Source organism: Adiantum capillus-veneris, chromosome 15, assembly GCF_014529385.1.
Source record: "Adiantum capillus-veneris isolate H3 chromosome 15, ASM1452938v2, whole genome shotgun sequence".
NCBI lineage: Eukaryota > Viridiplantae > Streptophyta > Polypodiopsida > Polypodiales > Pteridaceae > Adiantum > Adiantum capillus-veneris.
Window position 1 is genome coordinate 83228503 of NC_140945.1, and position 12422 is coordinate 83240924.

The following is a 12422-nucleotide window of genomic DNA, read 5'->3' on the forward strand; positions in this document are numbered from 1 at the left end:
AGATGTTGGAGGTTGTTTTACAAGAAGGAGAGGGGCCTATTTATAGGTTGGAGACCCCTCATTAAGATTATTGGAAATCCTAATTTACAAGCTAACAAATCAGGATTATGATTTTTTTGAATATCAAAACATTGTGGGCCTTCTTTGTCTGCTTGAGTCATGGGTGTGGGCTCAAAAGAGAGCATTATTGATGGTAGATAAGGTGAAAGTAAGTAAAGAGAGAGAGAAACAGAGAGAGAGAGAGAGTTACTATACACATGTCTTGAGGTGAGGTGTCTTTTATGGTTAGGTCAATGCTATTTTGTGTTAGTATGTTAGTCGTTAGTAATCACTAGAAAGTTAATGATATATTTACAATGGGTAGAATGGGGTGGATGGTTGAATGAAGTGAGCAAATCCTTGTGATGGTGAAGCTTGAAGATGTTTTGGACTTACTTGTGTAGGTTCTCAAAATGACTATCGATCTTCTTCTTCGTCTTCTCTTCTTTACGCCACCGCCGCCAAGGTTGATTATCGTGATAAAAATGGTAATTTCGTTGATGAGATCTCTTGATTTGCAGAGGTTAATCATGGTACACATGCTGAATTTATGTATATATATAAGGGTTAAGATGGAATTGTACTTTGGAGATAATAGAGAGAGGCATAGAGATGGTGTATGTATGTAGAGGTTCATAAAAGAACTATAGGGATGAGAGAGAAGGGTAATGGTGAAGAGGGTGGGAGAAGCCATGGAAATTGCAGGTTTGAGTGAGGGAAGGAGAGGGAGGGATGTGTAAGAGTGAGTAGGTGTGTGGAAGGGGGAGAGAAGACTAAAAGCTACTTGTGAGAAAAGTGGGCAGACTGGGGTCCACTCAAAAAATCATAGCTCACCGCTGGTAGCTCCAAAAATCATGAAAAACTTTGAGGTGATTATTCAGAGCGTGGGCTACATTTTCTCTTTTGACCACCGCTCCAAATTCAGAGTGGAGATAGGTGCCAAAATTCTCACCAAAAAGCCTGTTTTTTATGCCTGCAAAAGTCTTTTAGTGGCCCCCTCCTTTGTTGAATTTGTACAATGCATCCAAGAGTGAGCCCCTCCTTTGTCATATTATAATACAAAGCATCCAAGTTGCCCTTGACCCATGCATGGAGGAGGATTATTGGTAAATAAAGAAATATATACATGGTGGGACTAGTGTATGGACTATTCATGGACTTTAGCTCAATGAGCACATGGTGTTAGAATAATGAGTAAAAATAATAATAAAAATATGGAGGAGTTATGGATATGGAAAGATATTGGAATCATATGATATGGTCCCTCCTTGAATTATTTTGGGTGAAAGAGGAAAAGGTATGCAAGTAAATAATATAATAAAAGTAACCAATGAGTAGAAATCAATTTTTTGTTTTCACGAGGGTGAGGGTGAAAATGTGGGAGTGATTTGTATAAAGGAAAAATATGAGGTTAGAGTATGTACAATATTGGCAAAAAATATAATTATGGTGTAAGAGAATGAAAGAAGATGTACATAGGTTTAATAAAACACACACCTAAGTAGAATATTTAAATAAAATACCAAAATAATTATAAAAAATCTCTATATTTAGGCCATATATACAATGAAATATTTACACACAAAGAGGCCATAATATACTTTTATTTTTTTTATTTTTTTGGCTCAACTAGCCCAGTGACTAGCTAGCTGAGGGTTTTTAAGAAGATATGGGAAAAGCCCCCTAACTCACACACGCCTATGTACAGTGAAATGATAGGGATAGCCATAGCGTTTGGGTGAATTTGGTAGGGTGGAGTAACTTACTATGGCAATTATGGAGAGCCGAAAAACGGCTATCAATATGAAGCTACAAATGTTTCCAATCAAGCTACTCAAATTGCAACTAGGATTTTATGAAGGTAAATCTCAAATGTGGCTACCAAAAATAGTAGCTCAGCTCAGAACAACTAAGATCAGCCATGTAGCACAAGGTTCCACCCAAAGTGAGGTGATCATAGGAAAGAGCCAACATAAGCCAATCATAATCAAGGTTGATACAACCTCCAGATGGATACCTCATCTTTTAATACAAAATCAAGGATTTCATAATGGTAATAGCCAGATATGGATCTCAAAGCCTAGTGTCCATCAACTCATAAAGCGAAAGGGGCAAATGAAAAAGAAGATCACACAAAGACCCAAAACAAAGTGGGTTCCAAAATTGCTAGTGGAAACTTCAACATACATCACAGAAAAATATTTACAACCCCTTATCATGGGAATTAAATCAAAGTCTCCAGCAGTCCCTACTACAATTTTGGAATGTGTTTCATGAAGTAGTATCAATACATGACAAACAAATCAAGAGGAGTAGAAGTATGCCAACCTACTTTACAAAATGGTGGCATCCAAAGACAAAAACAATGAAAGATGCCTAAATCTCAAGAGCCTATGGAATTGCGTTTTTGGCCTTGAACATGTACCTCCAAGTTGCCATTAAAAATATACGGCATAAGAGTCATTGGGCATCTAAGCCACTAAATGAGTGAGGCATTGTTCCCAAATCTTCAAGTAATATCCTTTGTGGTCTAAGACTCTTAGCTATTCTAAGTACTACTCAAGTTAGAAGACTTGAGCATATTTAGTTTTACCAAACACCGAACAAGTTTTCTTGAGCAAAGTAAAAGTTGAGTAATTCCCACCAAAAGAAATAATGGAAACTAAATAGATTGCATGAAATCTATCATAAGAATAACTCTCAAAAGTTATTTTCCACAATAGTATCACATTAATACAATTGCAAACTCCTCAACCAAAACTTAGCTCAAACATACTTTTATCATGTTAAAGATTTTTTTGTAGCTGGATTTAAGCTATATACAACTTTACTCATTGTGTAGTTTTGACCCCATGAATATTGTTGAAGCTCATGGCATTTCTTGCATATCAATGTACAATGCAGTTTTGACCATGAATGTTATTCCACCTCATGATAATCCTTGAACATCTATGTACAATATTGCAGTTGTGACCTTGAATGATGCAGATCATGGTACTCCTTGCATAGTGCCTTGTGTGTCTTATGAGCACAATAAGGTATGCTCCTTGAATTGCCACATGAAGTTCTACTACCTATTACATATAGAGAACACCCATAATTATGATGTTGCACCACAAAAAAATTTCACATAGTTGCAAGCATGAAAGAGTGGTTTTCAAAGACAATTTAGGCATTAGGGTGAGAATTGGTTGTCAATTAACTAGTACGAGTTTTCACTAGCAATAGTTGGTGATCAAAATTATGCACTTATTTTCAGCTAACATTATCTTTGTGTTTGGTTGGTAGAGATATTTAGGCACATCATCTTGCATGGCAACACCTAGCAAGTAATGTAACATGCTTTTTGATTGCACACCTTTGTCCGAAGAGAGGCAGGAGGAAGCAATGGGGCATTGTGCAATCTATCTTACATAGGCATTGCAAGTCAACAAATAATTGACATAGTAAAATATGATTAATCATGCCATAAACAATGAGACCAAAAAATATCCACCATGAAAGGCGTTAGCAATGTGAAATAATGCATGGCAAAATGATGTCTATAATACCAAAGTCCATGAAATACAAGAATGACGAGCTTAACAAGATTTTTTCTTCACATGAGGTGGCAAGGTTTCTGCTATAAACCCCTCAAAACAATGGGCACTAGTGTGGGTTGCTATGAGTATATACATAACTTCAAGAACATGAAGTACACATGTAGGGATTTTTGAACACTACCATTGTTTCTTAAAAGAGGGGAAAAAAAGGCTTCAAATTAGGGTACTTTAAGCACTTTTTCACACACAATGAGCACGATTTTTGCTAATGAAGAAACCCTAGATTGTTTGCTTAGATTCAAGTACAAATTTGTCACCAACTTCTTCACTACACTACAATGGATGAGAGATGGGACCACAAGGTATAGAGAGAGATGGCAAGAGTGGCATTTTCAATACAAGACAACTTGATAGTTGCCATGCCCTTCATGCTAAACATACCTTAGATGGATTCCTATACAAGTGTGTGAAGCCTACAAGGTCATGAAGGTGCATCTGTAAGTAGAGTCAGTTCATGCAACTTCCGAGGAAGCCACATTTGGATGGAGTATGACGCACACTTCGGTATGTGCAAGGGACTTTTGACTACGCATTGTTCTATGCAGCAGATGTGCCATTAGCATTGTATGGGTATACAGATGCAGATTGGGCAGGTAGCATTGTTGATAGGAGATCTACGAGTGGCTTCATGTTCTCTTTTGGGAGTGCTGCTGTTACTTGGAGTAGCAAAAAGCAGCCTACGATTGCTTTATCGAGCACAGAGGCCGAGTACAAAGGTGCAGCAGTTGCGGCGTGCGAGGTAGCTTGGCTACGCACATTACTTGAGGACTTGGGAGTGCAGGTGGACCAGCAAATTGTCATTCATTGTGACAACCTCAGCAGCATGCAGTTGTCTAGGAACCCAGTGTTCCATGCCAGGACCAAGCACATCGAGGTCCATTACCACTATGTTCGAGAGCGAGTGTTGGCGGGCGACATCGACTTGGTCTACGTCAGCATAGATGAGCAGATAGCGGATATCTTTACCAAGGCCCTTGGAGCTGAGAAGCTTTGACGTTTCCGGACTATGCTTGGACTTTGTGACATGCGGAACTCAAGGGGGAGTGTTGAGATGTCGAGCTCTACATCTTGAGCTGGCATCCACTACGGGTCTTGGCCGCTTACGACATTTACTCACTGGCGCGTTAGGTGACCAACACGGAGGATCTCTGCCAGTGATTCTACAGTTGGACTACACTTATAGTGCTAGCCTAGTACGCTTCTAGCGAGTTCACACTTAGTGACCGCATGTACCTATGTGCTACTTTTCAGTTTTAGCACTTAGTCATTTTGTACTCTCTTTTCTGTACGAAGAAGAAGAAGCTTTCCATCTCTGTGTGCTTTGTGCTTGTCTTGTGTAGCTCTCTTGCATCCTCTTTCTTTACAGCAGAGTCTCAAGACAACAAGCCAACATCGGAGGCCAATGTGGCAGGTAAAGTAGAGCAAGATGCTCTAATTCTCTCATTAGACAGTGTGTCTAATTCTTGGATAGTAGATTCCGGGGCTTCATTCCATGCGACACCACATAAGCAACATTTCCAAGGTTACACCAAAGGTAATTTTGGCTATGTATACTTGGGAGATGATGAAGCTTGTGAGATTGTTGGCAAAGGTACAGTTTCTGTAAAAACTGCTAATGGAAATGAGTGGAAGCTTAAAGATGTTAGGCATGTTCCTTCTCTTTGCAAAAATTTGATCTCTACAGGACAATTGGATGATGAAGGTCACAACATTGCATTCGGAAACAAATGGTGGAAGATCTCAAAGGGATCTTTGGTGTTTGCCAAGGGAGAAAAAGTCGGTACACTTTACTTGTGTACTATTAGCACGCAACTTTCAGCTTGTGCAGCAACTACAGAAGTTGACAGTGCGGTGTGGCACTACCGGCTCGGGCATATGAGTGCCAAAGGAATGCAAATCCTTCAAACAAAGAAGCTTCTACCAGGTTTGAAAGAAGTGGACTTATAGTTCTGTGAAGATTGTGTTTATGGTAAACAAAAGAGAGTAAAATTTCAAAAATCAAGAAATGAAAGAAAAAATAAAAAACTTGAGTTGGTTTATTCTGATGTTTGGGGTCCTGCAAGTACACCATCACTTGGTGGCTCATTGTACTATGTAACATTCATAGACGATGCAACTAGAAAAACATGGATTTATGTCATGAAGAATTTTCTCATATTTCAAAGGTGGAAAGCCTTTGTGGAGAATGAAACAGGTACCAAGGTTAAATGCCTCAGATCCGACAATGGAGGTGAATATTTCAGCCAAGCTTTTGAAAGCTTTTGTGCTAGCAATGGCATTCGGAGGCAAAGGACAACCCCAAGGACACCTCAACAAAATGGAATTTTGGAAAGGATGAACAGAACAATCATGGAGCGAGCACGAAGCATGCGGCTACATGCAGGCCGACCGCTTGAGCTTTGGCCAGAAGCTGTAAGTACGTCTGTGTACTTAATCAACCGGTCACCCTCAACGAAATTGGATGGGGGAGTTCCAGAAGAGGCATGGATAGGTAAACCGGTGAATTATGTATTCCTCAAAGTGTTTGGGTGTGAGGCTTTCATGCACATAGATAGAAGCCTAAGATCAAAGCTAGATGCAAAGTCCAAAAAGTATTTCTTCATTGGCCATGGAGAAGGTGACTTTGGGTATCGTCTATGGAGTCTTGAAGATGGTAAAATCTTAAGGAGTAGGGATGTAATTTTTAACGAACAAAATATGTACAAAGATTACTTGGAAAGAAAACAAACAAAAGAAACAGGTGATGAGTACATGGAGCTTGAGGACGGTGAAGACTCAAGGACTGCAAACGGTGACAATGTGCAACAGCGTTGTCGGGGGATATGTGTTCGCTACGTGAGCCGAGAAAGCACCGGGCCTCTGGCTGTGGAAGGTGTGAAAGAGAGAGAACAAGAACAACAGATGTAATTGAATTGGGAATCACCGTAATCATCAATTAATTGATTAACGCTTGAGTACAATTTAATCCTTATCCAAGGCGGGCTGTTAACAGCACCGTCACTTGGATCATCTGCTTACGAGGGGTTTAAGCTCTCGCTTTACAAATTTAACCGGGCCGTTAACGACACCGGGCCTCAACAAGATAATTAATCAAACTTCAAGCTGATAACGGTGATAGAGATTGCGTTCTGTTGCTTTATCTGCCTCATTTACCTAATTCTGCTCAGTGCCTCAATCTTTATGCTTCAATTATTGCCAAATTCTCGACAAACTATCTCTATGTGCCATTCTTTGATCGCCTCTGTTGTCCATTTTATGCTTAATTGAGAGAAAGATTGAGAGAGATCTGCCAAAATTTCCCCCGTCTTTCTCGTTCTTCACCTCCTTCACAGATCCTCAATTTTACTCCTTCACTTTCCCTTAAGAGATTTGCCAAATTTGCCCCAATAGCTTAGGGGTTTATAGTTGTCCAAGCTCTCCTTTGCTTACTTCAAGCCCTTGCTTGCTTCGACCAAGCTCGCCCTTGCTTGCTTCAAGTTTTACTTCCTTTCTTTGCTTGCTTGATATCCGAGAGAGAGAGAGAGAGCACGAAAGAGCCCTCGCTTTGATTCTCCAACTTCTTTGCATGCCCTACTCTCGTAGAGTATTCCACCTCCGGTCTCCTTTGTCAAGCCGAGGTTACTTCCTTCTCCTCCTCGACTTGCTCTCAAGCATGAGAGAGAGAGAGAGAGAGAGAGAGAGAGAGAGAGAGAGAGAGAGAGAGAGAGAGAGAGAGAGAGAGAGAGAGAGAGGTCTTCTCTTGCCCAAGCTTTGAGAGAGGTAGAGCTCGAGATTGCCTTCCCTTCTCGCGCTTTCCAACCTCAAACTTCCCCCTTCTTCCCCCTTCGCTTGCTCGCCCTTCGCTATTCACCCCCTTCGCTATTCACCCCGTTGAAGCCTCCAATAATAGCTCTCTCTTAGTTTTTTGCCCCACCACGGAGTCACGGCGCCGTGACTGACGTGGCGCAGGAAAGCCTGCTAGATGACATGGCAGCCGGCTTTCGAGCAGCACCAAAAACGACCCTGCTGGTGCCGCAACGGTGCGCCATGGTAAGCTGAGGAATTTCCGCACATGCCCGAGCTCGTCTGAGCACCACGGCGGTCTGCACGAGCCCATCGTTCTTCCCTGCGCTCGTTCCGCTGCTCAGCCCGCCATCTCCTTTCTCCTCCTTCTCTTTTCCCATTGGCCCTTATTAAACCCCTTACTGGGCGACCATATAAAAAAAAACCTTTCGGCGGCCGGCCTTTGTAAAGGCCATAACATTTGGCATACATCTCTACCAAGGCATTGCCAAGCTTCTCATTGGGCGGGCAAAGCTATGCAGTAGGCATTAAATTCTAGGTCATAATATCCCATCTGTGCTCACTTCAAGCATAATCAATTTTGACATCATTAAGGCATCTGTTGGTCCTTTTAAGCCGCATCTGGCATACATTAATCATTAAACCTGGCCTATTATCAAGCCCTGATCACTGCTCAGTAAATGTGTAGGCTTTAAAGAAGCTTAGCTTGCATTTCTCTGCTCTTTTTCTCTACATAGCAGCGGAGCTGCACGACAACGTCAATCAAATGAGGAGCCTCAACCTATTCCCCAAAGATCTACAAGAGCAAGTATACCTCCAGAAAGGTTTGTTCCTTCCTTCAACCATCTCTTGATCTCAGATTCTGGAGAGCCGGAATCATACGAAGAAGCTATGCAACATGAATCCAAAGAAGAATGGACGAAGAGCATACAAGTGGAGATGGACTCACTACATCGCAACCAAACATGGGAGTTGGTTGAGTTGCCTAAAGGTAAGCGGGCACTTCAAAATAAATGGGTGTACAAGCTGAAGGAAGAAGAATGTGGGAAGAAAAGGTACAAGTCTAGGCTTGTGGTAAAAGGGTTTTCTCAAAAGAAAGGTATTGACTTCAATGAAATATTTTCTCCTGTTGTAAAAATGAACTCAATTAGGCTTGTCTTAAGCCTTGTGGCTGCTCATAATTTAAATCTCGAGAAAATGGATGTAAATACGGCATTCCCTCATGGTGACTTAGAGGAGGAAATCTACATGATTCAACCAAAGGGGTATGAAGTAAAAGGTAAGGAGAAAATGGTTTGCAGATTAAAGAAGAGCTTGTATGGTTTAAAGCAAGCATCAAGACAATGGTATTTGAAGTTTGATTGATGGGTGTTGGATCATGGATTCACAAGATGCAACTCGGATCACTGCGTCTACATAAAGAATTTGGGAGATGGAAAGTTCATCATCCTAATGTTGTATGTTGATGACATGCTGATTGCAAGTGCTAACATGCAGGACATCAAAGACCTAAAAGAGGAGCTGTCTAAATCTTTTTCAATGAAAGATTTAGGTGCTGCAAAGAGGATACTTGGTATGAAAATATCAAGGGACAGGACGAAGGTACTAGAAAGGTTTGCAATGCAAAATGCAAAACCAGTTTCTACACCTTTGGCTGGTCACTTTAAACTAACGAAGGATATGTGTCCAAGGACACAAGAGGAGATAGCCCATGTGTCTAAAGTTCCATATGCTGCAGCGGTAGGTTCTCTAATGTATGCTATGGTCTAGACAAGGCTAGACATTGCACAAGCAGTGGGAGTTGTGAGTAGGGTCATGGACAACCCAGGTAAAGAGAATTGGCAAGCTGTGAAGTGGATACTTAGGTATCTAAAAGGGGCAACAACAAATGCTTTGTATTTTGGAGGAACTGATATTTTTCTAGAAGGGTATGCTGATGCAGATATGGCAGTGACAAAGATACTCGAAGGAGCACTATTGGCTATGTGTTCACGATTGGAGGCACAACAGTAAGCTGGGCTTCAAAGCTGTAGAAAGTGGTTTCACTTTCTACCATGGAAGCAGAGTATGTAGCAATGACGGAGGCAAGCAAAGAAATTCTGTGGCTTCACAGATTTTTAGAAGAGCTTGGATTCAAACAAGACAAATGTGTCTTGTATAGTGAGCCAAAGCGCTATCCATCTTGCGAAGAACTCAACCTTTCATTCAAGGACAAAGCACATTGAGGTGAGATATCACTTCATACGCACTCTTTTGGAAGAGGGACATCTAAAGCTAGGAAAGGTGCATACAAGTGAAAATCCAGCAGACATGTTTACAAAGGTGGTCAACAAGGAGAAGTTGAGCTTTTGCTCATCCTCAATCGGCATTCAAGGATAAGAAGCCAGGATGGAAAGCACTCATCACAGGTTTGGTGTTGAGATTAGTCTCCAAGTGGGAGATTTTTTTTCTTTGTCAGAATATTCCTCTTCGTGGGAATATTATGGCCGGACGGCGGCCGGAAAGTGGTCGAAAAACAACCGGTCGGTTGGCCGGTGGCCGGTAGTCAATGGCCGATGGTTAGAAGTCAATGGCCGGTGGCCGATGGCCGAATTCAAAAGCGGACTTGTCTTCTCAAGGGCGGCCACACATGGGCGGATTGAAGGGTCCGATTTGGACTTATCTACACAAGGGCGGCTACACATGGCTGCCTCTCATGAGAGAGGGCAGCCCTTTTGGCCTATAAAAGGAGGCCATTTCTACACACATTTCATAGTGTGAAGTTGATGCAACAGGTGAGTGTGAGGTGGCGCGAGTGAAGCAATGCGGGAGCTCCATTAAGGGTACGTATAATCCCTTTGTAAACTACTTCTTGTTTTGAAGTACTAAAGCCATTGAGTGGTTGCTTTCCCGTGGACGTAGCCCACATTGGGTGAACCACGTATATCGTGTGTACTCTCTCTCTCTCTCTCTCTCTCTCTCTCTCTCTCTCTCTACTCTATAATCTCGTGTATGTAAATCTGTCTCTCTCCATTAAGTAATCTACTCAATTATCTATTTAGCTACGTCTTATTTCCTAACAAGGCTATGGTTCAATAGCCTTGGGGAGGAAGAAAAAGCAGATTGCGAAGCGCTGGAAGCGGCTTTTCGAAGCATATTTGTTGCAGATGTGCAACTGGATGAAGTAAAGAGGAAGCTAGACGGTTTGAAGCAAAGCTTGGAGGGTGATTTTCAAGCGTTCGAGTGGGAGTTCGAAGCCCTATGGTGGAAGTTAATCAAGGTAACTGCTACAGAAAATGCTAGTTTTTGGAAATTGTGTAGATTTATGGATTGCCTGCATGAGGAAGTGCAAGATAAAGTGGAGGTAGATGGCCCAATGTCGTATGAAGAGGCAGTAGCTCTAGCAAGAGGGAGAACCAAAAAGATTTTGAAGAAGCGCGAGGCTAGGCAGGGTTTGCCAAATGCAGTGTAATGCGGTGGTAGTCGAGCCGCAAGTGGTGCAAAGAGAAGTGCAAGTGCGAGAAGAACCAGGGGTTCTTTGGCTACAGAGAGATAGGGTGGTTCCTATGCTGAAGATGCCGGCTAGAGCGGTTCCAATTATGGAGAAAGTGTAGGTGGTTCCAGAGTGGACAAAGAATGTGCTGCCAAATTCAAGTGTAGATGTTGAAGCTCCATTGGAGTGCGGTAAAGACCAAAGAGTGCGGTTTGCAGACAAGGTCAAAGTGGTGAAGCTAGAGGAGATTCCTAAGCTTGAAACCAAAGAGGAGGTTGAGCCGAGTGACAGTAGCTCTATGGACGCAGATACGAGTTGGGAGACTGAATTGTCCCAATCCATGTATGATGAGTTTGACCTCTTACATGTGAGTGGAGAGGCAGTAAATGTGTGCGAGGAGCAACATGAAGTGCAACCGAAGTGCTTAGTGAAGGCCAAGTGGAACAATTTAGCCCTACAGGGGGAGAAGAGCAGGTAAAGCTGGTGTGTAGTGCCATGCTAATGGCCATGCTGACGAAGATAGCAGTAGAATATGCCATAGTGGTGGAGCAAGTGCAAAATTTTTCCAAAAGACGTGAAGCCATTATACCTATGGAAGAGGACAAGGAGGATGCGGTAGAGAACAGATTTCTCTCTCCCTTGGTAGAGATTGACGATGCAGCGGTAGAAGAGCAGGCGATTGCAGCCGACAAGTAGATGGTGCTTATTGACCTTGAAGGGCCGGTTGACGAAAAGGAGCTCGATGATGCTGGAATTGAGTTCAGGGCAGGTGAGAAGGGCAATGCGGAGTCAAAGTTAGAGGTGCTTCCTGGGCAGTCAGTGCCCTCTATGAGAGGTGACACAGAGCTTTGTAAGGAGGTCCGTGAGTGGTGGTTGAAAGGAATGCTAATAAAAGCAGCTGTGCAGTGTGCTGTTGAGCAGGTGCAGGATCTGCTAGATGAGGATCTAGCTTTACATGGTTAGGGAATTGGGTTAATTATGTCAAGCCTACTTGGTGCGGGTGATGGTACAAGCAGGTCTTTGGATGGTGAGCATGAGGGTGCTCTATTTGGTGTTCTTGGAGATGCTAGGCTGCAAGTGGGCAATTTTTCAATAAGTGCTTGGAGTGGCAGAGGTATGATGCTGGCAGTTTGGCTATGTAGTTGGATATATGCCTTGGTGTGGCACTATGTAAAGCTCTTGAAGGTGGATAGAAGAGACCAGTGCAAGGTGTTTGACCCAAGAGGTTGATGACAGGTAAAGCAAGGGGTTGGGCAACCCGCATAAACAAAGACAACGGGTTACAAGTGCCAGTTTTGAACATATAGTAGGTGGTTTTGCAGTGTGCAGAAATGTTATTGGTGTGTTTTTTTAGTGCAAGAAGCCCATATGTGGTTGAACATAAATGTGCAACGAGGGGGTGAGCAATGATGGTGCAACCAAATTTGGTCCGAGCTAGGAGATGGTCTATGCCAGGTAGAGGTAGCAGACAAGTAGAGGTAGCAGACAAGTGCAGTGCAAAAGGCTAGAGACGGTGCCAAGGACCT